A 27,889-nucleotide genomic window follows, 5' to 3' on the forward strand; every position below is an offset into this window, starting at 1 on the left:
CAGCCATGGATACCAAGCAAATTGAGTTTTTTGAGGAGGAGGGGGTGATCAACTGTACCAAAGGCAGCAGAGAGGTCCAAGAGTAAGAGTATGGAATAATGACTGTTGGTTTTGGCTGTTAGTAAGTCGTTTGTGAGTTTTAGGAGAGCAGTTTCTGTGGAGTGCTGTGGACGAAATCCAGACTGAAGGGGATCAAGAAGGTTAACCTCAATAAGATGGTCGCTCAGCCAGTTGTAGACTAAACGTTGAAGGAGTTTGCAGGCAAAAGGGAGTAAGGAGATGGGTCTTTGTTAAGATCGGTGGGGTCCAGTGAGGCCTTTTTTGGTATGGGAGTGACTAGCGCATGTCTCGGAGGGTTGTGAAAGTTTCCAGTAGAGAGGAAGACGTTGAAGATATGAGTTAAAGAGTGTAGGATAGAGTCAGAGGGTGACCATAGTATTTGAAAAGGAATGGGGTCCAGCGGGCAGGAGGTTAGGTGGGCGTTAGAAAAAAAAATGTATTGACTTCCTCTGTAGTAGTTGGGTTAAACAAGAGTTTTGATTGTACAGGAGGTGTGTAAAGTGAGGGAGATATCTGTAGAGTGGAGGAGATCTCAAGACAAATTGTCTCAATCTTATTTTTTAAGTGATTAGCAATTTCCTGGGCATTGAGTAAGTTAGTGGGTGGAGGTAATGGCGGACAAAATAGAGCATTAAAGGTAGAAAAGAGTTGACGGGGACTGCGTGAGAGGGTGTTAATGAGAGTGATAAAGTAAGTCTGTTTGGCAGTGTACAGACAGAAATTGTATTTTTGGAGGGCAGATTTATATTGGCTGAAATCTTGCTGTGTCTTACACCACAGACGCTCAAGAGCACGGCTCTGTTTTTTGAGTAATATCTGTCTGCCAGGGTTGTAGCAGTCGGGGCCTAATTCTGTGCATAGTGAGGGGGGCCAAGGTATCCAGGGTGGATGACAGTGAACTGTTGCAGATAGAAGTGGCCAGGACAAGGATGAGATTTTGGCATAGAGACAATCTGTAGCAGAAAAAAGAAGAGATGGGTTAAGACGGCGAAGGTTTCTACAGGTAATAGTTTGGTAGTTGGAAGGTAAAGAGGAGGAAGACAAGGAGAGAGTGAAACTGATAAGGTGGTGATCAGAGAGAGGAAAAGGAATGTTGGAGAGGTTGTGCCGAGTGCATAGGTAGGAGAATATGAGGTCAAGGCAGTTGCCAACAGAGTGAGTAAAAGCGCTTGCCCATTGTTTCAGGTCAAAAGAGGTGGTTAGGCTCAAAAATTTAGAAGTAGTGGGAGTGTTAAGATTAACAGGGATGTTGAAGTTACTAAGAATGATTGTTGGGAATTCAGAAGAGAAAAAGTAAGGTAACCAGGCAGTAAAGTAAGGTAACCAGGTTGCCTCACAAAATTGCCGGAGGGCCTGGGTGTGCCGGGTGTATGATGCTGGCTACAAAGACGAATGTGGGAACAGAGGGAAAACTTAATCCATTACAAAATACGTGAAACTGACGGAAAAAAAAATGATATATATATAATTTTTTTTTCCTGTCAGTTTCACGTATTTTGTAATGGATTAAGTTTTCCCTCTGTTCCCACATTCGTCTTTGCTTGTAGCCAGCATCATACACCCGGCACACCCAGGCCCTCCGGAAATTTCGTTTGAGAGCCAATTTTTCTTCTGCAATCCATGAGTGATGATGCCTACAGAGCCATCCCATGGATGTGTAGACGTTTTTTCTGTGTCGGGGGTTTTTGTCCTCCTTTAGGGGTTTAAAACAAAGCCCCTAGTCTGGGATGTGCATTCCCCAGGTTGAGATTGGGGGCCTCCCCTTGGTGTCCGGGCCATTTTTGGGCACCTCTTGTCCCCTTTATTCATTTGTTTGGGGCATTGATGGAAATTCTTCCCTCAGTGTGCCCTATAATGAATTTGGATTTCCATGGCGATGTTCATTTTTGTGATCCATGGGTGAAGTCGCCCTGCATGCATTTTCTCATGGAGGGCGATAGCACGCTGGATCAATGGCGTCAAATGTTGTTTTTTTACATCCACGGCGGGATACAGCCTTGATGGGATCTCCGTCTTTGCTGTATGCGTCTTTGGTGTGGCTCCGCCTGCTGCTTTGTTTGCGGAGTTCCACAACGAGCCGCATCATATCTGGGATGTTACCATGATCTTGACGCTTGGCGTGGCTGCGTCGGCCTTTGTGCATGACGCGGCTGCGTCGGTGCCCTCTGATGATGTAGCCGCATCTACCCTTGGGAAGATTGGGGCTGCGTCATCACGTCACGCCCGGACTATGCGATGCCGCCGCGTACGTGGTGGCGCCCCTCCTATTTTGGCGCCAAACTGTTGGGCGGCAACGCGAGGAGGTGATGTTGTGGCATTCTTGCCCTACAACTTCATCTCCAGGCGCCCCATGTTGACCAATCATGGATCCTTATGGGGTTTATAAGGAAGACGCCAGGAGCCTTAAGGGCGCCATTTCTGCTCTACATTTTGTGTGATTAAGACTACATCCAAGGAGATTCCTTGGTTCCAATAACTCAGGGGAGCCTTTTTCTGCCCATGGTGAGGGCAGGTGCCATTACATTTCCAATGTCCTCCTTGGGACCTGGGAACTATGTATTTTACAGTTGGCAAGTTTGGCACCATTTTATCATTTTATCAAAAAAACTAAATTTTCCCTCAGTTTACGCTGATATGTATTCTTCTACATATTTTTGGTAAAAAAAAAAAAATCGCAATAAGCGTATATTGATTGGTTTGTGCAAAAGTTATAGCGTCTACAAGACAGGGGATAAATGTATGGCATTTTTTTATTTTTTATTTTTTTTTTACTAGTAATGGTGGCGATCTGCGATTTTTATCAAGACTGCGATATTGCGGCGGACAAATTGGACATTTTTGACACATTTTTGTTTACTGTATAAATTACTGTATAAATGTCACTGGCAGGGAAGGGGTTGACACTAAGGGGTTAACTGTGTTCCCTAGGTGTGTTCTAACTGTAGGGGGGATGGAACTGTCTAGGAGGAGAGAGAGATCGGTATTCATACATAATATGAACACACGAACTGTCTCTACTCCCCTGAAAGAACCGGGATCTGTGTGTTTACACACACAGATCCCGCTTCTCGCTCTGTCATGAGGGATCGCGGGAGCCTGATGGTCATTGTGCCCGCCAGGCACTCGCATCGTCCCTGGGCACACGCTGCGGGTGCGTGCCTCCGGCGGCGCGGAGCCCCTAGTGGTCAAAAGGCGAAGCGACGTAAGGTAACGTTGCGCCCAGCCGTGCCATTCTGCCGCAGTAAAACTGCTGCGGCTAGTCGGCAAGCGGTTAAGTAACAAAAGTAAAAATATATACCTTTTTATGATATTAATGTGTATGGGAAAAGGTGTGTTCGAGGGGAAAAATAGGAAAAATTTCTAAATGGAGAATGAATGAAATGGCCAATTAATATAGAATGAGAAAGTGGCATTGTGTTAAATGAATGCACAAGGTATTATTTGATTAGTAAAGTTTGTTTTAAAATGTATACAAAGATGGTTATCTCATGGGATATTATGCTCTCCTTTTTTGGGAGTAGAGCTTACTAGGCTCATGTTGCTGATAATTACAAAAGATTTCCCTAAAAGTTTGGGGTTACATTTAAATTTGATAATGTGATTTTGGTAAAAAAGAGGGTGAAATTATACAGTATCTCACAAAAGGTGAGTACACCCCTCAGTCACATTTTTTGTAAATATTTTATTCTATCTTTTCATGTGACAACACTGAAGAAATGACACTTTGCTACAATGTAAAGTAGTGAGTGTACAGCTTGTATAACCGCTTGCCGACCAGCCTCCGCAGTTGTACTGCAGCAACATGGCTTGGCTGCGCGAAACGCCGTTATGTTACGTCGGTAACATAGACAGCCACTAGGGGGCGCGTGCATGCCACCGGAGGCGTGCGCGCCCCCCGCTGGCCCCCCAAGCCGATGCGCGTGCCCGGTGGTTTCGATCACCACCGGGCTCCAGCAATCGCTCGGGGCACACGGAGAACCGGGAGCTGTATGTGTAAACACAGAGTTTCCGGTTCTCTGAGGAGTGAACTCACAGATCGTCTGTTCATACTGAGTATCCCTGCACAGTCCCATCCCCCCTTCAGTTAGAACACAAACTAGGAACACATTAACCCCTTCACCGCCCCCTAGTTTTAACCCCTTCACTGCCAGTGACATTTTTACGGTAATCAGCGCATTTTTAATTGCACTAATCGCTGTATTAATGCCAATGGTCCCAAAAATGTGTCAAAATTGTCTGATCTGTCCGCCATAATGTCGCAGTCATGATAAAAATCGCTGATCACCGCCATTACTCGCAAAAATAAAAATTATTAATAAAAATGCCATAAAACTATCTCCTATTTTGTAGACGCTATAACTTTTGCACAAACTAATCAATATACGCTTATTGCGGTTTTTTTTTGTTTTTTTTTACCAAAAATATGTAGAAGAATACGTATCGGCCTAAACTGAGGAAAAAAATGGGTTTTTTTATAAATTTTTTGGGGATATTTATTATAGCAAAGAGTAAAAAATAATGAATTTTTTTCAAAATTGTCGCACTTTTTTGTTTATAGCGCAAAAAATAAAAACAGCAGAGGTGATCAAATACCAACAAAAGAAAGCTCTATTTGTAGGAAAAAAAGGAAGTCAATTTTGTTTGGGAGCCATGTTGCACGACCTGAATGCAGATATGCTATCTTCCATGTGAGTGGATATTATTTTTTATAATAAATGTTTATTGATACATACTCAGAGGCGCCCCATTTTCCTTGTTTTTTCTCAGCCTGTTTGGACCTTGCTTCTGGTCCCATCGGTGGCAGCCCTGACAGACCAGTCTCTATATATATATAATCATCATATATAGTTTCCGACCCCCCTGGACTATCAAGGTATACTCTATAGAGGTACTGTTGCACTGCGCCTGTTTTACTTGTAAAATGTCGCACGACCATGCAATTGTCAGTTAAAGCGATGCAGTGCCGAATTGCAAAAAGTGCTCTGGTCTTTGGCCAGCCAAATGGTCCGGAGCTGAAATAGTTAACAGTGTAAATTTGCTGTTCCCTCAAAATAACTCAACACACAGCCATTAATGTCCAGGCATGTACTGGCCATTGGGACTACCGGGAGTTTCCCGGTGGGCCGATGGCTCAAAGGGCCTGTTTTAGTGACAGCCTGTCAAAATAATGGATGCGCGGCCCGTGCAGCCATTATTTTGAGCACTGCTGTACTGCCGGCCCTACCATGGGACCGAGGCGGCAATTCAGGGGTGGACTTGGTAGGAGCTTGCTGGGTGCTTTACACTGCTTGCACTGCTGGCTCGCCCACCACCTGTAGCACAGAGCACTTCCTTTGCCACTGCGATAGGTTACTGTAAGGTCACGCTGGTGGGTGGGGAAGTCCTCCGACGTCTGCTGCCGCTCCATCCTTCGGATCATCCCTGATGTCAGCGCGTGGGCAGCGGGTGACAGCCGGCTCGGTGCAGCTGCCCTGGCAGAGAGGATTAGCACACTGCTCCTCAGCCAGCTTGTGACACACGCTGCTTCTCCCGCCCCTCTCTCCCTGCCCATGCGTTGCATCTATGAAGATCAAGAGGGAGCGGGAAGATTAAACAAGCAGCTGACAGCCACAATAAAGCCCCCCCACCATTCAAGTGAGTGAGCTGAGCACTGACCAGACCCGGACCCCTCTCTCCGTCCTCTCTCTCTCTCTCTGCCTCTTCTCTCTCTGCTCCCTCCCCTCTTTGCTTCTCTGCCCCCTTCTCTCTCTCTCTCTGCCCCTCTCTGCCCCCTTCTCTCTCTCTGCCCCTTTCTCTCTCTCTCTGCCTCTCTCTGCTCCCCTTCTCTCTCTCTCTCTCTCTCTCTGCTCCCTTCTCTCTTTCTCTGCCCCTTCTCTCTCTCTCTCTGCCCCTCTCTGCCCCCTTCTCTCTTTCTCTCTGCCCCCTTCTCTCTCTCTCTCTCTCTCTCTTTCTACCCCTCTCTGCCCCTTCCCTCTCTCTCTGCCCCTTCTCTCTCTCTCTCTCTGCCCCTCTCTGCCCCTTCTCTCTCTCTTTCCCTTCTCTCTCTCTCCCTCTGCCTCTCTGCCCCCTTCTCTCTTTCTGCCCCCCTCTCTCTTACTCTGCCCCCTTCTCTCTCTCTCTGCCCCTCTCTGCCACCTTCTCTCTCTCTGCCCCTCTCTGCCCCCTTCTCTCTCCCTCCCTCTGCCTTCTTCTCTCTCTCTGCCTCTTCTCTCTCTCTCTCTTTCTGCCTCTCTGCCCCTTCTCTCTCTCTCTCTCTCCCTCTGCTCCCTTCTCTTTCTCTGCCCCTCTCTGCCCCCTTCTCTCTCTCTCTGCCCCTCTCTCTCCCCGCCCCATTCCTCTCTTTGCCCCTTCTCTCTGCCTCCCCCTCTCTCTCTGCCTCCCTCGCTCTCTGCCCCTTCTCCCTGCCCCCCCCTCTCTCTCTCTCTCTGCCCCTCTCAGCCCCCTTCTCTCTCTCTGCCCCTCTTTGCCCTTCTCTCTCTCTCTCTGCCTCTGCCCCTTCTCTCTCTCTCTGCCCCTTCTCTCTCTCTCTCTCTGCTTCTCTGCCCCCTTCTCTCTCTGTCCCTTCTCTCTCTCTCTGCCCCTCTCTGCCCCTTCTCTCTCTGCCTCTCTGCTCCTTCTCTCTCTCTGCCTCTCTGCCCCTTCTCTCTCTCTGCCTCTGTGCCTCCTTCTCTCTCTCTGCCTCTCTGCCCCCTTCTCTTTCTCTGCCCCTTCTCTCTCTCTGCCTCTCTGCCCCTTCTCTCTCTGCCCCCCCTCTCTCTCTCTGCCCCCTCTCTCTCTGCTCCATTCTCTCTCTCTCCCTCTCTCTTTGTCCCCTTCACTCTCTGACCCCTTCTCTCTGCCTCCCTCTCACTCTCTCTGCCCCCTTCTCTCTCTGCCCCCTTCTCTCTCTGCCCCATTCTCTCTCTGCCCCTTCTCTCTCTCTGCCCCTTCTCTCTCTCTGCCTCTCTGCCCCCATCTCTCTCTCTCTCTGCCTCTGTGCCTCCTTCTCTCTCTCTGCCTCTCTGCCCCTTCTCTCTCTTTGCCTCTCTGTCTCCCTCTCTCTCTCTCTGCCCCCTTCTCTCTCTGCCCCTCTCTCTCTCTCTGCCCCTTTCTCTCTCTCTGCTCCATTCTCTCTCTCTCCCTCTCTTTGTGCCCTTCACTCTCTGCCCCCTTCTCTCTCTGCCCCTCTCTCTCTCTCTCTGCCCCCTTCTCTCTCTGCCCCCTTCTCTCTGCCTCCCTCTCTCTCTCTGCCCCTTCTGTCTTTGCCCCTTCTCTTTGCCCCCTTCTCTCTCTGCCCCCTTCTCTCTGTGCCCGCTTCTTTCTTTGCCCGCTTCTCTCTGTGCCTCTCTCTGTGCCTCTCTCTGTGCCTCTCTCTCTCTGCCCCTTCTCTCTTTGCCCCTTCTCTCTGCCTCCCTCTCTCTCTCTGCCTCCCTTGCTCTCTGCCCCTTCTCTCTTTGCCCCCTTCTCTCTCTGCCCCTTCTCTCTTTGCCCCTTCTCTCTCTGCCCCTTCTCTCTCTGCCCCCTTCTCTCTCTGCCCCCTTCTCTCTCTGCCCCCTTCTCTCTCTGCCCCCTTCTCTCTCCGCCCCCTCTCTCTCTTTGCCCCCTTCTCTCTGCCTTTCTCTCTCTGCCTCCCTCGCTCTCTGCCCCCTTCTCTCTCTACCCCCTTCTCTCTCTGCTCCCTTCTCTCTCTGCTCCCTTCTCTCTATGCCCCCTTCTCTCTCTGCCCCCTTCTCTCTCTGCCCCCTTCTCTCTCTACCCCCTTCTCTCTCTACCCCCTTCTCTCTCTGCCCCCTTCTCTCTCTGCCCCCTTCTCTCTCCACCCCCTCTCTCTTTGCCCCCTTCTCTCTGCCTTTCTCTCTCTCTCTGCCTCCCTCGCTCTCTGCCCCCTTCTCTCTCTGCCCCCTTCTCTCTCTGCCCCCTTCTCTCTCTACCCCCTTCTCTCTCTGCCCCCTCTCTCTCTCTGCCCCTCTCTCTCCGCCCCCCCTCTCGCTCTCACTCTCTCCGCCCCTCCCTTTCTCCCCTCCTCTCTTTTTCCCCTCTCTCTTTCTGTCTTCCGCTCTCTCCCCCCCCTCTCTTTCTCTCTCACCTCCCTCTCTCTCTCCCTTCCCTTTCTCTGGCAGCAGGTGACGGTGACAAGTGACACACTGCATTTGGTGGCAGGTGACGGTGGCGTGTGACACATTGCATCTGGTGGCAGGTGGCGGGGGGCATGTAACATGCTGCATCTGGTGGCAAGCGACGGTGGCAAGTGACATGCTGCATCTGGTGGCAGGCAACGGTGAGACGCTGCATCTGGTGGCAGGCGGATGTGGCAAATGACATTCTGCATCTGGTCGCAGGCAATGGTGACAAACTGCATCTGGTGGCAGGTGACAAGCTCAGGGTTCCCACTGAGTCTGCATTCTGGTGAGTTGGACTATTTCATTATATATTACAATGTAGTAATAGAAATAATGTGATTTGATTATCCTGACACCATATTAAGCATGGTGTCGGGATGTTTTCAGTGCTAGCACCAGCCTTTCACTCGACAAATCACCCCCACCGCTGAATTCCCTGTCATCCCAGAGACTACATCCCCCCTGGTCCTTGGCAAAATTGTCCCTGAATGGCAATCTGGAAATGTGGTCACCCTACCAGGGGGCAAGGTGGCAATTTCCCCCCCGGCCGCTCTGATGCCCCATACAAAGGCCACACCGCTTCCCTCAGATCCATCCCAAACTCAATAAGTATCCATATTGTGCATTTGCATATAGTTTTATATACTGTTTAGGTGCATGTTTGCAAAAATAAAGTGGGCCGGTCTGGGTGAAGTCCAGGGCCAAATTTTTGTCCCAGTCCAGCCCTGTTAATGTCTATACTGCTGGCAATAAACGTGAGTACACCCCTAAGTGAAAATGTCCAAATTTGGCCCAATTAGCCATTTTCCCTCCCTGGTGTCATCATTAGTGTTACAAGGTCTCAGGTGTGAATGGGGAGCGGGTGTGTTAAATTTGGTGTTATCACTCTCACTCTCTCATCATGGTCACTGGAAGTTCAACATGGCACCCCATGGCAAAGAACTCTCTGAGGATTTGAAAAAAAGAAATGTTGCTCTACATAAAGATGTTCAAAAAAATTGGGAAAAGAAATGGGAAAAGAGCTAGTAGTTGAATGGAGGACCAAACCATGGTATTCATATGCCAAAAAAACTTTATTAGAACAAAAAATATAAAGATAGAAAAAATATCCTCTAAGCACCGTAAAAATATGTTTAAAAATAGATCAAAGAGACAATGTCATCACTCTAAAATGTTGGACAACCAAGACAACTGAAAAAAAAAATGGATCACTTTGAGATATATAAAGGACCTCAATTTATTCCTTAGGAAAGTGTATTATAGACAGATCTACACTAAAGAACAAGCGACTGTGGCCGAAGTAAATAATACACAGGATAGGGAGGCCGTGGCTCAATTAATCTCCCTGCTCGAAGAATGTGATACAGCATCAGAGGACAATGAGACCTCTCCTGTAGAGCAGTCGAGACGTAAGGCAAATCTCCAGATCAGATCCACATCCATGCCACAATTTAGGAAAAATAAATGGCTGGGTGTGTTCCTTGATGTGGTAGAAGACGATCTTAGTAAATTACAGTGGCAAACTGAGTTCCCAGACAATCTCTGATTTGAAGAGAGAAAAGCGCTAGGTGAGCTACAGCAAGCTGAAGGTCTGATCGTGAAGAAGAGCGACAAGGGAGGTAATATTGTATTACTGTCAGAGGAGACTTATGAAAGGGAAGCTAGACGTCTCCTAAATGATAAACATACCTATAGAAGACTGGATCACAATCCATTTCCCTCCCTTGTCGCTCTGATTAACGATAATTTGCACTTGAGGCAGATCTTATATCAAAAAAGGAATTTGGATATCTAAGGGTGGAGGACTTTAATGTCCCTATGTTTTATATTATCCCGAAAATTCACAAGGACGAGAGGAATCCCCCGGGGAGACCAATAGTCTCCACCATCAGGGGCCCTATGGAGAGGATCAGCAAATACATTGATTCCCTCATTAAGGACTTGGTGTTGGATTTGCCGTCCTATGTTAGGGACACTGGAGATGTCCTGAACAAAATCCAGGGCCGATTCTTCCCGGGTGAACTGGCCCTAGGTGCACAGAACAAATTTATATTGGACCTCTTGGAATTGGCATTGAAAAACAACTTCTTCCAATTGACAGGCTCATACTATCAACAAACAAGGGGAACAGCCATGGGCGCCCACGTACGCCTGCTTGCACCTGAGCTGGTGGGAGGAGGAGGTGGTCTTCGTCTCGCCTATGTACCTGGGCCACGTTCGGCTGTGGCTCAGGTACATAGATGGATGTGTTGATGCTATCGGAGGGGACCCAGGAGGATATCTTCTTGTTCATGAATGAGTTGAGCCAAAACACCAGAAACATTAGGCTAACTTCAGTAGCAGACACGCGAGAGATCTCTTTCCTGGATCTACTGATCCGTTTGGAAAATGGCATTCTAAGTACCCAAACTTTTAGGAAGAGCACGGCGGCTAATACACTTCTCCACCCTAATGCCCCGTACACACGGTCGGACTTTGTTCGGACATTCCGACAACAAAATCCTAGGATTTTTTCCGACGGATGTTGGCTCAAACTTGTCTTGCATACACACGGTCACACAAAGTTGTCAGAAAATCTGATCGTTCTGAACGTGGTGACGTAAAACACGTACGTCGGGACTATAAACGGGGCAGTGGCCAACAGCTTTCATCTCTTTATTTATTCTGAGCATGCGTGGCACTTCGTCCGTCGGATTTGTGTACACACGATCGGAATTTCCGACAACGGATTTTGTTGTCGGAAAATTTTATAGCCTGCTCTCAAACTTTGTGTGTCGGAAAATCCGATGGAAAATGTGTGATGGAGCCCACACACGGTCGGAATTTCCGACAACAAGGTTCTATCACACATTTTCCGTCGGAAAATCCGACCGTGTGTACGGGGCATAAGTCTCTGGTACGTGGCATCCCAGTGGGCCAGTTTCAGAGAATTAGGCGCAATTGTTCAAATGAACTGGACTATAGACGGGAGGCCAAAGAAATGTATCAGAGATTCAGAGAAAGAGGCTACTCACATCGTAACCTAAGAAGAGCTAAAAAGATAGCCAGTACTAAATGTAGAGATGAATTAATCAAGCCCCGCAGTACACAAGAAGCAATAGCGGCTGGCCCTGTCAGAATTATCACAAAATTTGGTACACAGTGGAAACATCTGAGCAAGATACTCAACGAACATTGGCATGTCCTAACACGATCAAAGGACCTTAGCAATATAGTCAGACCTAGACCCTATCTTGTGGCAAAACGTGCAAGTAATCTTAATGATGTCTTGGTCAAATCAGAATTTACCAAAACCACAAATAGGGACTGGCTAACCAATTTACCACAACTTAGAGGGATGTTCAGATGTGGACACTGTGGTATTTGCAGATATGTGGAGTGCTCTGATATGTTTGCAGACTCTGATGGTGTAAATAAATATAAGGTCAAACAATTTATTAACTGCGGCACCACTAGAGTTCTCTATATCTTGGAATGTCCCTGTAGGAAACTCTATGTGGGCAAGACAAAAACGCCAACTGCGCGTCAGGATCGGCAAGCACATCAAGAGCATTAACCAGAAGGAGGATAACCCTATCGGACAACACTTTGCAATACATCATGGTGGGTGCACAGAAGGCCTTAAGGTGAGGGGCTTTTTTTAGCCCTGAATCTTTCGACCAGAAGAGGGGACTTCGATACAATCCTTCTGAGAAGAGAAAAGGCCTGGATATTCAGGATAGGAAGCATGACCCCTAAGGAGTTAAAGAACGCATTGAGCCTTAAAGTATTCTTGGAACAATAATAAACTAATATTTATGCCCCTTGAATCACTGTGCATCAAAGTCAATCCCTCTTTTTGGTACTCTAGGCTTTGAAATTGGTCTATATATATATATATATATACTAGACATGTGCAATTCGTTTCGTTCCGAATTCGTTTTTTAGCGAATTTCAACAAATTCATTAATTCGGGAATATCCGAAATAACGAAAACCAGTTTAACGAATTTTTTCCGAATATTCGTAAATTCGATAAAATTGGACATTCGTAAATTCGGGCATTCGTACATTCGCAATTTACATTCGTACATTCGTACATTAGTAAATTAGTGAATTAGTAAATTTGTAAATTCGAAAATTCGGAAATCTGAAATAATAGTTAACTAATAATAACTTAACTATTAGTAATTACTAGTAACTTTTAATTTATAGGTATTGTAATTTTATTTTAAATTTGGCTGTTAGTGAATGTAACACATACAAATTTATCCGAAGTTATGAATGATCCGAAAAAACGGAATGGAACGTAATGAATTAATAATAATAAATAACAATAATAATAATAACAACGTTTTATTATTATTATTTATTATTAATTTGTTCCGTTCCATTTGTTTAGGTGCAGCATTCGTTTTGGATAATTCGTAACTTCGGATAAATTTGTATTTGTTACGTTCACTGACAGTCAAATTTGAAAGGAAATTCCAATACTTATAATTTAATAGTTAGTTACTATTTCAGATTTTTGAATTTTCGGGTTTTTGGATTTTCAAACTTCGAATTTACAAATTTCCGAATTTTCTAATTTACAAATGTACGATTTTACGAATGTATGAATTTACGAATGTACAAATGTAAAAATGTACGAATGTACGAATGAACGAATGTTCGAATTACGAATGAACGAATGTACGAATTAACGCATTTACGAATTTACGAATGAATGAATTTACGAATCGCGATCATAACGAATGACCCGAAAAACGAAAATAAACGAATTTTTTTGGTTGTGCACATGTCTAATATATACATACATATACATATGTGTGTGTGTGTGTGTATATATATATATATATATATATATATATATATATATATATATATATATATATATATATTTGTCTACCTTATCTTTATTTTGTTCTGCCATTCTCTAAATGCCATTCTCTAATTCTCTAAACTAGATGTCTCTGCTGCGGCACTTACAGACGTGATGCAATGCAGTTGGGGAATCCCCAGGCTTTATAATGAACGTCTGGCCAGTGCTCAAACGTCCTGATGAAACGAACGTAAGGGTTCATGAAATGCGTCGACGGAAGCAGTGACACCAAGACGCCCAGCTCCCAGATGTCATGCACCGCTGAATTGAGGCAACACAGAGCGTAGCTCTTGCTGCTGAAGACGTGACACCGCTGATCTTTCTTATGGGGAATCCCGTCTGAGTTCCAAAGGGCCGTGACCCTTATGTTAGTGTGTGGATACTGGAGTTTTAAAACAGCCTCAGGAGGACAGCCAGTCTGATTGCAAGGCTCCCGGGGAATGTCTAAAGATATTACCCCCCCCCCTCTGCTCCATGGTCTGGCCACACCAATGTTCATTGGCCGTGATTCTGGGAGGTTTGGGTTTAGTCACCTATAAAGAGTGTAAAAAATGGGAGATTTGGAGAAATCTGAACTTCTCTATCCGACATATCCAGTCTACATATACAAAAACTAAGAGAGATCGGACCTGAAGACTTGAAAAAGTGACCGATCCTATACAACCTTTTGTTCAGCCACCATTTAAAAGCTTTGATGTCCATGCCTGGAGGAATTTGAAGGTTATGAAACAGATGGGCTAATGGGTGAATATCAGAGACCAACTCTGGGTGACCTCTAAGTCCACCCCATAGGGTTACTGAATGATTACTGAATAAGTAAAAGTTGGAGCCAAGATAGAGGGACAAGGAGGACACCACATTAGGTAGTCCAGAGTGAACTTGGGTACCACTTGTCATATCCCCCCAATTGGGTTTAGTAACTCGGGAATATATGATTGAGATGTGGGCTAGTTGAACGGCTTGATAGAACCATAATAGGTTTGGTAGACCAAGACCACCTTCATCACGAGCATGAAATAGAACCCTCTTAGACACTCGATGCCCTTCCGAACCCCAGATGAAGTCAGTAATGTTGGCCTGAAAATGCTGCAGATGGTCTTTAATGATAGGGAAGTGTAGAGAGCAGAAGAGGAATAGTACACGAGGGGGAACAAAGTCATCTTAATGGAATGACCCGACCTCACCAGGACAGGTGGAGTTGTGCCCATTGTTGTAGATCTTCTTCTAATTTCCTGTATATCGGGGGAGGGGGGAGGTTGGCTCCATACAATTGGTCTATACTGGAGTCTAGATTCCCCCCCCCAGGTAAGGAATGACGGAATCCCTCCAAGACAAGTCACAGTGATCTATCACACGTGTGACTAGTGTGTGCGGCTCCGTGATATGTCATGTCTGAGATTTGGACATGTTGATGTTTCAGGCCAGAGATCCACCAAAATCATCCAGTAATGGACAGATGTTGGGGGAGGGGATTAGAGGGGAAGTGACCAATAAAAGGAGATCATCAGAGAAGAGGACGTATTTATTATATTGTGGTCCGCACTGTACTGTGTTTATCAATGAATTATGTGATCTGATCCATCTGCAAATTATATACAACATAAAGAGCTTTGTACTCAAGATGATGTTCCCTGCAGATCCACTGCTTCCACTTTACACCTACTTCTTTATTCTTATAATAATTGCTGCTATATTAAATAAACTAAAAATCTGTACAAATTCATGTAATCATACAATATTTTGTGCTCAATTAGTGTTTTCTGCAAGTCCACTGCTTCCACTTTGCATCTACTTCAACAAACTGATTTTGCTCCAAAAAAAATCCACCAATCAATGAAAAGTTGATAAGGTGTAAAGTTCTCGGTGCTCCAAACTGTGTCAGCTGTAGTGTAGCCACGCCTTCTTCCACCTCTTACACACGTGATGGTGAGGGCGCCCCCTGTGTGGGTAATTTTTATTGATTTGTGTATTTTTTGCGCAAAATAATTTAATTGAAGTAGATGCAAAGTGGAAGCAGTGGACTTGCAGAGAACACTATATTGAGTATAAAATATTGTATGATTACATAAATTTGCACAGGTTTTTCATTTATGTGATATAGCAGTAAATATTATAAGATTAATGAAGTAGGTACAAAGTGGAAAAAGTGGATCTGCAGGGAACAGCATCTTGAGTACAAAGCACTTTATGTTGTATATAATTTGCACATGGATCAGTTTATTTCATTTATTGATAAACACCATAAGATGAATGAAGTAGGTGTAAAGTGGAAGCAGTAGATCTGCAGAGAATATTATTTGAGCCCCTAGCACTTTATATATGAATGTCTCCACATATTTTAGTGTATTTGTGATGATTTATGTGCACACACAATAGGACAGCGCTGTGACACATAATGCTCTTCTAGTTGATAAAGGGAATACTTACCTTTGTTACAGCAGCAGTCCGGTATAAGTTATTTTTGTAGGTATTTGAGTTGTTACACATAGCGCGGGTTTTATTCTATTTATATTGGTGACATAATTGCCCAAATCTGGGGATCAGGAGCCATTTCCACCCTTTACTCTCGGCTGGGGTTCTTTGTATCCATATAACAGATGTTCTACATGACTAAATCTACAATCAATTTTACTGCAAAATCAAAGGGGCCAAAATGTCTCCCCCCGAGCAGTAATATATTTCTATCCCCCTTGGTGGGAGTGGAGATGACCCATCTATAAGGATATACAGTACATACACACACAGCACAAGGCCGTGTTCACACTACAAGTTGTTTCTCGGGGCTGCAGTTCTTCTGAGCTCCACAAGGTGGTGATCTCACTTCTACCCAGACAGAAAGACTCTATTGAATACAGACAGGAAGTGATGTCAGACACAAACAGGAAGTTCCATTTGGAAGGACGCAGAGAGAAGACATTGCTAGATCTGGCGGCAGAGGAGGTAATATGTAGATTAACCCCTTTAGGGGGATCAGTTGATGATTAATATATCTTGTTTCCAAAGCTGGCCATACATGGTTCAGGTTTATCATTCAGCCAGCGGGATGAGAGGAAAAAACTGAAGCGATTCCCCCATCCACACATTGGAAAAATTGGCGAGGTTTAAACTAAATAGTGGATGTGGCTTAAAGGAGCGTGGCTCAAAAGGGTGTGGATCGAGTCCGAGATGAATGGAGGAAGAAAGAAAGAAAAAAAGAAAAATAGAGGGGAGGGAAGGAGAGAGAAGGAAGGAAAGATGGAGGGACAGCAGGCCCAGATCCCACACCACCATAGAAATATGTGTATTCCAGAAAGTTTAACAATCAGCAGATAAAAATACTCCAAACACCTGGTGTTAGCGCTTCAATCATCACGGCACCATGGTTGTTATAGTGTCAGGATGTTTGAAGCGCATTATTTCTATTATTACATTGTAATATGAAATTAAATCCTTCAACTCACCATAATGCAGAATCTGTGGGAGCCCTGAACGTGTCACTTGCCACGTTGCCTGCCACTAGATGCCATCAGGTGTCCCCTGCAGAGTCCCTCCTTACATCAGGTGCCCCCAATAGAGTCCCCCCTTACATCAGGTGCCTCCAGTAGAGTCCCTCTTTACATCAGGTGCCTCGGGTAGAGTCCCGCCTTACACCAGGTGCCCCCAGTAGAGTCCCTCCTTTCATCAGGTGCCTCCAGTAGTGTCCCTCCATACATCAGGTGCCTCCAGTAGAGTCCCTCCTTACATCAGGTGTCCCCAGTAGAGTCCTTCCTTACATCAGGTGTCCCCAGTAGAGTTCCTCCTTACATCAGGTGTCCCCAGTAGAGTCCCTCCTTACATGAAGTGTCCCCAGTAGTCCCTCCTTACATCAGGTGTCCCCAGTAGTCCCTCCTTATACCAGGCATTCCCAGCAGAGTCCCTCTTTACATCATGTGCCCCCAGTAGAGTCCTTCCTTACGTCAGGTGTCCCCAGTAGAGTCCTTCCTTACACCAGGCATTCCCAACAGAGTCCCTCCCTACATCAGGTGCCCCCAGTAGAGTCCTTCCTCACACCAGGTGCCCCCAGTAGAGTCCCTCCTTACACCAGGTGCCCTCAGTAGAGTCCCTCCTTACACCAGGCATTCCCAGCAGAGTCCCTCCTTACATCAGGTGCCCCTAGTAGAGTCCTTCCTTACACCAGGAGTCCCTCCTTACACCAGGTGTCCCCAGTAGAGTCACTCCTTACACCAGATGCCCCCAGCAGAGTCCCTCCTTACACCAGATGCCCCCAGTAGAGTCCCTCCTTACACCAGATGCCCCCAGTAGAGTCCCTCCTTACACCAGATGCCCCCAGTAGAGTCCCTCCTTACACCAGATGCCCCCAGTAGAGTCCCTCCTTACACCAGGTGCCCCCAGTAGAGTCCCTCCTTACACCAGGTGCCCCCAGTAGAGTCCCTCCTTACATCAGGTGCCCCCCCAGTAGAGTCCTTCCTTATACCAGGTGCCCCCCAGTAGAGTCCCTCTTTACACCAGGCATTCCCAGTAGAGTTCTTCTTTACATCAGGTGTCCTTAGTAGAGTCCCTCCTTACACCAGGTGCCCCCAGTAGAGTCCCTCCTTACACCAGGCATTCCCAGCAGAGTCCCTCCTTATACCAGGTGTCCCCAGTAGTGTCCCTCCTTACATTAGGTGCCCCCAGCAGAGTCCTTCCTTACATCAGGTGCCCCCAGTAGAGTTCCTCTTTACATCAGGTGCCCCCATTAGAGTCTTTCCTTACACCAGGCATTCCCAGCAGAGTCCCTCCTTACATCAGGTGCCCCTAGTAGAGTCCCTCCTTACATGAGGTGCCCCTAGTAGAGTCCTTCCTTACATCAGGTGCCCCCAGTGGAGTTCCTTTTTACATCAGGTGTCCTCAGTAGAGTCCCTCCTTACAACAGGCATTTCCAGCAGAGTCCCTCCTTACATCAGGTGCCCCAGCAGAGTCCCTCCTTACATTAGCAGTCCCCAGCAGAGTCCCTCCTTACATAAGCAGTCCCCAGCAGAGTCCCTCCTTACATCAGCTGTCCCTATCAGAGTCCCTCCTTACATCAGTCCCTCCCTCAGTACAGACCACCCTCCCTCAGTACAGACCCCCCTCCCGCAGTACAGACCCCCCTCCCGCAGTACAGACCCCCCTCCTGCAGTACAGACCCCCTTTAGTGTCCCTCCTTACATGAGGTGCCCCTAGTAGAGTCCTTCCTTACATCAGGTGCCCCCAGTGGAGTTCCTTTTTACATCAGGTGTCCTCAGTAGAGTCCCTCCTTACAACAGGCATTTCCAGCAGAGTCCCTCCTTACATCAGGTGCCCCAGCAGAGTCCCTCCTTACATTAGCAGTCCCCAGCAGAGTCCCTCCTTACATCAGCTGTCCCTAGCAGAGTCCCTCCTTACATCAGTCCCTCCCTCAGTACAGACCCCCCTCCCTCAGTACAGACCCCCCTCCCGCAGTACAGACCCCCCTCCCGCAGTACAGACCCCCCTCCTGCAGTACAGACCCCCTTTAGTGCAGACCCTCCTCCATCAGTATAGACCCCCCTCCATCAGTACAGACCCCCCCTCAGTGCAGAACCCTCTCCATTAGTTTAGCCCCCCCTTTAGTGCAGACCCACCTCCATCAGTATAGATCCCCCTCAGTGCAGACCCCCCTCCATCAGTATAGACCCCCCTCCAACAGTACAGACCCCCCTCAGGATAAACCACCCCCTCCTCCATCAGTACAGACCCCCCTGGACAAACCACCCCCGCCCCATCAGTACAGACCCCCCAGGACAAACCAACCCCCTCCATCTGTACAGACCCCCCAAAGACAACCCACTGCCCTTCATCAGTACAGACCCCCTGGGACAACCCACCCCCCATCAGTACAGACCCCCCAGGACAACCCACCCCCCACCATGTATACAACCCCCCAGGACAACTCACCCCATCAGTACAGAGCCCCCCAGGACAACCCACCCCCCATCAGTACAGACCCTCCCAGGACAACCCACCCCCCCTTTATCAGTACAGACCCCCTTCAGAACAACCCCCATCAGTACAGACCCCCATCAGTACAACCCCCCCAGGACAACCTACCCCCCATCAGTACAGACCCCCCCGGACAACCCACCCCCATCAGTACAAACCCCCCAGGACAACTCACCCCCCAACAGTACAAACCCCCCAGGACAACTCACCTTCCCATCAGTACAAACCCCCCAGGACAACTCAGCCCCCCATCAGTACAACCCCCCCAGGACAACTCACCTCCCCCCATCAGTACAAACCCCCCAGGACAACTCACCCCCTCCCCATCAGTACAAACCCCCCAGGACAACTCAGCATCCCATCAGTACAGACCCCCTGAGGTAAACTCACCCCCCATCAGTACAGACCCCCCCAGGACAACACCCCCCATCAGTACAGACCCCCCGCGGACAACTCCCCCTCCTCCCTTCATGCACCTGGACGGGGAGCAGAGGACGATTCAGCATGCAGCCACCTGGAGAGTTGTTTGCTCAGACTGTCACTGACTCTCCGGGCAGCGTGCTTGTAACAGGAGGCAGCCAGTGAGCGTGAGACAGAGCAGTCTCACTCAGGGATAGAGCGGCACCGGGAGCCAGGACTCTGTTTGTCTCTGCACCATTTACAGAACCAAGAGGCGGAGCTTGTTTGGCAAGAAAGCGGCTGCCAATACAAATGCTCCATTTGTATTGGCAGCCACTTTCTTTGCCAACCGGACTCCACTTCTTGTTTCCTCCTCACGCTGGTCCTCTGTAAAATGGCGACAGAGACAGATTTGAGCAGTGCCGGCCATGGACCTCTAGCGGCAGCAGGGGAAGGAAAAAAATTGGGAAAAAAATTATTTCCCGGGGCATTTCACAGAAAATGGTAAGGCCAGGGCAAAGGTCTAAATCCAGGGAATGTCCCAGAAAATTTGGGACAGTTGGCAATTATGACAAACATCCATCACCTCCAATGGCAAAGGAACTGGATCCTCCTCGCCCACTCCTGTAAGTCTGCTGTGGATTCTGTCATCTCCCTCCTATTCTCGGCTTCCTCCTCTGACCGCTGTTCCAGCAGGAGCTCCGCCTCTTCATACACGCTCAGAGCTCTGCCTCTTCATACACGCTCAGAGCTCCGCCTCTTCATACACGCTCAGAGCTCCGCCTCTTCATACACGCTCAGAGCTCTGCCTCTTCATACACGCTCAGAGCTCCGCCTCTTCATACACGCTCAGAGCTCCGCCTCTTCATACACTCTCAGAGCTCCGCCTCTTCATACACGCTCAGAGCTCCGCCTCTTCATACACGCTCAGAGCTCCGCCTCTTCATGCACACTCAGGGAGGAGAGAAAGGGGAAGGATATACAGTACATACACACACAGCACAAGGCCGTGTTCACACTATGAGACGTTTCTTGAGGCTGCAATTCCTCTGAGCTCCACAAGGTGGTGATCTCACTTCTACCCAAACAGGAAGTCTCTATAGAATACAGACAGGAAGTGATGTCAGCTACAGAAAGGACATTCCATTTGGAAGGACGCAGAGAGAAGGCAATGCAGGATCTGGCGGCAGAGGAGGTAATATGTAGATTAACCCCTTCAGGGGGATCAGTTGATGATTAATATATCTTGCTTGCAAACTGGCCATACATGGTTCAGTTTTATCGTTCATCCAGCGGGATGAGAGGAAAAAAACTGAAGTGATTCCCCCATCCACACATTGGAGGGGGATGGGGGAATCCTCCCGGCTGCACTATTCTGACAATGGGGGGCGCTCCTCCGCTCTCAGAATACACAGATCAGTGATGAAGCTATTGGCTGCAGCCGCTGATGGAGTGACTTTTATCCGGCAGTGACCACACATGGATGGAAATGTGACCGATCCCTGCTGAACCAGCTGAATTTCCATGTCTCTATGGTCACCTTAAAGTGGAGGTCCACCCTAAAAAAAAAATTGCATAAAAAAATACCTAAAAAAATGGAGGAAAAAAAATGTTTTAACTTACGTGAAATGGCTGTTGCTAGGCAGTCTTCCTAATCTTCCTCTTCCTACACCGCGGTGATCTTCAGTCTTCTGCTGCCCGCGTTGTCTTCTGGGGAATGGGGCGCAGTGTGTTATGGGAACTGTATGTCTCCCACAACACATTACGTCCTATTCACAAAGCGACACGCCGCTCACGCGTGCGCAGTAGGAAAACTGGCAGTGAAGCCGCAAGGCTCCACTACCTGTTTCCCTTACTTAGGATGGCGGTGCCGGGACCCAAAAGCCGAGGGATGGGGCGGCCGACATCGCGGGTACCCAGGACAGGTAAGTCTACTTATTTAAAGTCAGCAGCTACAGTTTGTAGCTGCTGACTTTAAAAAAAAAATTTTGCTGCCCGGAATCCCGCTTTAAGTGACTTCCTCCCCTCCCCCTCATCTCCTTCATTATGTAAGTCATGCTGAGATAATCTCCCATTGGCTGAGCAATATTCTCATTTGTCTCTGAGCTCCTTCTTGCTATTCCTCGTCCTGCCTGTTGTTTCCTTGGATTGATTTTCTGTGTAGTGACCCCGGCTTCATCTCTTGGATGCGCTCGTCTGTTGCTTGTCCTGACCTTTATCCTGATTCCTGGATCTCCTCCTCATCTCTCCTCCATATCCTCTTACACAGCTTTTCTCCACACCTGCAGTGATCCTGGGGGGTGGAAACTTGGCAACAGAACTCAGCAAAATCCATCCCCACCATTAGGAGCTCTGGAGAAAATTGTCTGCTATTTACACTCTGTTCCTCCGCACGTCACCTGATCACATGAGAGCTTACTTTCACAGATTCCTGACAGATTTCTGTATGGTAAAGGTCAAAGTTCACTCTTCAGTTTAGGAGAGGTAGGACACACCCAGGAACAATGATTTGGTTTTCACAAGAGCCTCGTATAGAGGGCACCTCAAATCTCCCCATCCAAATGTCCCTCCATCCAGAGTCTATATGTCCTATGACATCACACTGACCTCACAGCTCCTCCTCCCAATGTCCCTCCATCTGGCTTTTCTTTTTTACTGAAGCGCTTAGGATGTGGGCGGACCCTTGGCATCCTCACTTACAAAGTAGGACTGTTGGTCCTGCGTTGTATGTAATGATGTCAGAATACCTGCAACAAGCTTTTAACCTGCGTAGAGTGGGGGTCCTGTGTAGGTAAATAATACCTCAGTCTGAAGTGGGGCTTTAATAAAATGGAGACCTGGAAGGTGAGGTGAGGAGGATTCTGGGAATATCATTTCATTTTACTATTTGTGTTCAGATCTAGAATTTTCCTCCTGTGAAGTCTGGAGATCATATGACCTTCACATTGCCTCCCCCTCCCTCCCTGATAGAATAGAGAAATACAAAGAAGATTCTAGAAGTCACCAAAGAGATGATGGAGGAGAGGTGAGCGGTGCTGGGAATTCTGGGACATTATCCAGTAACAGACAAGGGATGTGTCTGGATGGTGACTGTATCATTGTGTGTGTCAGGTTCCTATAAGGTGTCAGGATGTCACTGTCTATTTCTCCATGGAGGAGTGGGAGTATTTAGAAGGACACAAGGATCTCTACAAGGACCTCATGATGGACAATCGGCTGCTCCTCACATCACCGGGTAAGAGGAGACTTTATTGTAAAGGAGAGAGCAGTACGGAGGCTCCACCTAGATCCCCCATCATCTGATAAACACATAGAAACAATGTATTCAGTCAGTGTGTGTGTTTCCTACAGATGGATCCAGTAATGGGAACCCACCAGAGAGATGTCCCCGTCCTCTGTATTCCCGGGATTCCACACAGGAAGATCACACCATCCCTCACCATCATCAGGTAGATGATTGACAATTATTGGTAGTTCTGATTTATACACAGCATGTTTGTTACAATGAATGTTTTATTATATATTCAGAGTGGAAATCTTGGGAATGATAATATTGATATTAAAGAAGAGTATAAAGAGGAGGATGAGGAGTATGGAGTGATGGAGGAGTTTTCAGAAGGACACAAGGATATGATGGAGCCACTCAATACCAGGAACCCACCAGAGAGATGTCCCCGTCCTCTGTATTCCCGGGATTCCACACAGGAAGGTCACACCATACCTCACCATCATCAGGTGGATGAGGGACAATCACTGATAGTATCATTAGGATCTGTACATTATCTGCATTGTTACCATTGATGTCATTTTTATTATATATTCAGAGTGGAAACCTGAGAGAGTTTGAAGTTAAAGAAGAGATAAAAGAGGAGGATGATGAGGATGGGGTGATGAAGGAGTCAGGGTTTCTAAAAGAACACAAAGATCTCTACCAGGACACCATGGTGGAGTCATCCAGCTACAGAAACCCACCAGAGAGATGTCCCCATCCTCTGTATTCCCGGGATTCCACACAGGAAGATCACACCATCCCTCAGTGTTACAAGGTTGGTGGGACAGAGATTATAAAAACACACTTATAGAGATCTGTGGATTTCATATGTGATGGCACAATATTAAAGCTTATATTTTATAGATGATATTCACTCTCATTCTCTTGATTTAGAGTGGAGATCCAATCGATATAGAATTTGAGGTTAAAGCAGAAGAAGAAGAGAGGTATGTGAGGGATGATCAGCAGTCTATGGAGGAGGATGGAATAACGGGGACATTTATAGAGGAGGACACTCCTACAGAGATCAGCACAGGTGGGTCATTAACACTAAATACATTCCTCCACCCATACTGCTCACTGATTGGTCCAGAGTAGGGTGGGGACTGGGTGATATCAGCCTGTAATCCCCTGGTCACTTTCCTGAGCTGTGTTCCCCGTCCTGTATTCCTGTATTTCTCTCGGATAATCTTCCTTCTCTGTGCTGCAGACACAATTTATGTATCTAGGCTGGATTTATGGAGATTCTGGGGCAGCAAAATGTTCATTTTCACCATAGACGTTACTAGACCTAGACACCTGGGGTATGTGTTTTGGGTCTTCTGCCCCATACCCGGGTATGGCAAGATGTCTGACAGACAATTCTCCTAGGATTACTTGCTCTGTTGTCTGCTGACTGCCGGGTGGAGGGATATGTCTGTATAGTCTCAGACCCAAGTCACTGAGTGCAGTCTCAGGAGATGGGAGGCAGAGGTGTGGGACCTCTACAACTTGTCTCATGTAAACATTTAAGCTTCCACTGATTACTGAATACCAATATTATGAGTCCTGACCCTTACACCAGGGCTCAAAATTTCAAGTCCTGAACTACTAGCCAGGCCTTATGGGTTAGTTGCCACCAGTTGCCCCACCCACCCCAACCAGTCCCCACCCCTAATCCCGTCCCTAAACACACCCTCATAAATCATCTCATGAAATGACAATTAAATGTTTTTTGCAGAATTAAGTTACAAAAATAAAGATTAACAACTTTATCAGTGCTGTCAGTACAGCGTGATCAGTGCCCGTCAGTACAGTCTCACCTGTGACCATCAGTACAGTCTTACCTGTGCCCATCAATACAGCCTCACCTGTGCCCATCAATACAGCCTCACCTGTGCAGAGGAAGAGTCAAGCTGGCTGATCATCAGAGAGCGGGGATTGCCCGCTGTAACAGCTTTCATTTAAAATGCTGGGTTCCCGGTGCCGCTCACCTTCACACAGTCCCGTCTCCTCACCGCTCACATTACACACTCCCACCTCCTGGTATTGGACTGGTGTTCTGTCTATTAAATTCGCCGGTCGAGGAGACAGGACTGTGTGGCGTGAGCGGTGTTTGGTGAGGAGGCGGGGGTGAGTGATGCCGGGAACCCAGCAATTCAAATGAAAGCTTTTACATAATCAGCCAGCTCAACTCTTCCCCTCCTCTCTTCCCCTGGCTGGGAGAATGGCTCCCGTTCAACCCTCCACTGCTAGCGGTGCTCGCCCCCCTACTCCGAGGCAGCCCACGCTTGCCAGCCATCATTTTCCACTCGCAAAATGTGAGTGGAAAATTTGAAGGCTGCCTTACACTATATAATTTATATTGTACATTACATACTCCTGACCCCTGCACTATATACTCTATATTGTACATTACATACTTCTGATACTGTAAAATCCTAACTGTTGTATATTATATAATAAGTTGTACATTACATAGTCCTGACTTCTTTTGCACCCATTTCCTACCAGCTGGACATTTTATATCTGATGATATGATTGGAGCACAGACTTTTACATGTTGATAATAATGTGATAACATCCTCAAACTTTGGAAACCCTAAACAGAAAGTGATAAGGAGGGAGGAGTCAATAACCCAATGATGGTGGTCTTCAGGAGCAGTCCAGTCTTCATCTTGGTTGTTCTCCCCCCATCCTCACTCTCTGACCTCTGGTGGGGCTCAGCCCCACTGTTATTCATGACTAAATCATGAACTAAATAAGGAAGTGCAGTACTTCTTGTGTTGGGAAGATGGCAATGAGTGATAGAGGGGGTGGGGACACTCGTCCTATAGTCCCCTCATCACTGTCACTCCTATAAAAGACAGTTCTCATTGTTTCCTCACTCTCTGACTAAGGTCCATGAATAAAGAAATGAACTGGTAGGAGATTCAGAGATGTAGGGCTGAAACAACTTATTAATTATAATCAATTATAAAAATAGTTGTCAAATATTTTCATAATCGATTAGTTGGTCAGTCGATTAATTGGTCTGCATACAGAATGCATTATTTCTTTACATATCAGAAAATACAGCTCAGTACACCATCCATACATGTCAGTAAATGCCCGAGAACTTGAATGTGTGAGGAGCAATGCCTCATGGGACATGTATTCCTGGGCAATAGACTATATACTGGGCAATATACTATACTGTGTGGCTTCCTATAGGGGAACTCTATACTATACTTTGTGGCTTCCTATAGGGAAACTCTATACTATACTTTGTGGCTTCCTATAGGGGAACTCAATACTATACTTTGCGGCTTTCAATAGGAGAACTCTATACTATACTTTGTGGCTTCCTATAGGGGAACTCTATACTATACTTTGCAGCTTCCTATAGAGGAACTCTTTACTATACGTTGTGGCTTTCTATAGGGCAGTGATATGCAATTAGCGGACCTCCAGCTGTTGCAGAACTACAGATCCCATGAGGCATAGCGAGACTCCGACAGCCACAAGCATGACACCCAGAGGCATGATGGGACTTGTAGTTCTGCAACAGCTGGAGGTCCGCTAATTGCATATCCCTGCTATAGGGGAACTCTATGCTATATTTTGCGGCTTCTTTTAGGGCAGGGGTCTCAAACTGGTGGCCCTCCAGCTGTTGCAAAACTACAAGTCCCATCATGCCTCTGCCTGTGGGAGTCATACTTGTAACTGTCAGCCTTGCAATGTCTCATGGGTAGTTTCACAACAGCTGGAGGGCCACCAGTTCGAGACCCCTGCTTTAGGGGCACTCTGAAGGCAGGAGGAGCCAAAAGTGCCAGGGGGGGGGTTCAGAAGACAGAAGAGGAGAATCAGGGCTGCTCTATGCAAAACCATTACACAGAGCAGGTAAGTATGATAAGTTTGTTTAAAAAAAAAAGAAATCCAACATTTACAATGACTTTAAGGGCTCTGTGTAGGGAAGATCAGCATCTGACCCCAGAGAAGGTGGAGGCTGATAGACTGGAGGTAATAGAAGGCATTACTGTTACACAAAGTAAAAGTTTACTAGTATTGTGCATTATATATAAAATTATTATATCCATGAAAAAAAAAGTCTCAGCTTTCAGTACTACTTTAAAAAGTCCCTCCCTCTAACCTCCATATAGCTTCATGTGTGACTCCCAGATAAAATTCCCATATATCCTACTTCTGGGTATATTTATTATTATATATATGATATAAGATATATTACTTTCACTATTTCACAATATAAATGAATCCCTTATAGTAGTGATTATCTGCTGTTTTTGTACTATAAAGGACTATTTTTTTTAACCCCATCATAATAGATGATTAAAAAAAATCATGCTGCTACTAAATCTTCTATGCTGGCCATACACGGATCATTTTTGGACAAGAATATTTGCAAAATTATTTGTACATTTGATGAATGGACGAGTGTAGCTCCACTTGCTTTAACATTACATTTTAAAATGAATGTAACTTCTGAGCAAAAACCACATACACAATGTGAAAATTTGTTCGATGGAGAAAAGTTTTCTGTTTTGCTCCTTCAAATTTTCTCGTCACTGTGGTAAAAAATGAACGCCGATTTGACCCACTAATGGTTAGAAAATTGGATAAATGTTTTTTTGAAAGAAAAATGAGTTTGTGTACAGCCAGCATAAGTGACATCAGGTGCAGGGAGCTTGTACCCACCTACCTGTCTATGACAAGGGAGTCTGTCATCCATCATATTATATTACACTCCTGTCTGATCATCTGCAAAACAGCGTTTTACATCTTTTTTACAATTTAATAATGTTGATCTCTGATTCTGATATGTAGCAGATTCTCCCTCTAATAATACATCTATCTGTCTGTTATTCTCAGAGTGGATTAAATATCCAACTATATATCTGGATATTTATATTTACCGCTGTATATAGATATTCAAGAATAATAACTCAATTATACACCAAACTTTTTTGAGGTTTTTATCCAATTAGTTGATTTATTGTTTCGATTAATCGGCCAACTAATCAATTATAAAAATAATCATTAGTTGCCGCCCTACAGAGGACCCATTTACTAGTTATCTTGAGGGTGGAATTGTAAGATCCTCAGAGACAAAGCTGCCTGATGTGGGCGGAGTCCTGGTTTAGGGGAACCAATCTGCTCATGTCTAGTAATAATCTTTTTATTTCTATTTTAGTAGATGGACGGGAGATGAGGAAAACCTCAGAGGATTGTCTCACTTTGTCTCCAGACTGTAAAGTAGAAGATG

General features: G+C 46.4%; 1 protein-coding gene across 1 annotated transcript in view; it reads left to right on the plus strand.

Moving 5' to 3' along the window:
- LOC141121831 (uncharacterized) overlaps positions 1-27,889 on the plus strand; it is a 163,941-nt gene that overhangs the window by 130,630 nt on the left and 5,422 nt on the right. The window lies entirely within an intron of this gene.

The sequence above is a fragment of the Aquarana catesbeiana genome, unplaced genomic scaffold (assembly GCF_042186555.1).
Source record: "Aquarana catesbeiana isolate 2022-GZ unplaced genomic scaffold, ASM4218655v1 unanchor233, whole genome shotgun sequence".
Taxonomy (NCBI): domain Eukaryota; kingdom Metazoa; phylum Chordata; class Amphibia; order Anura; family Ranidae; genus Aquarana; species Aquarana catesbeiana.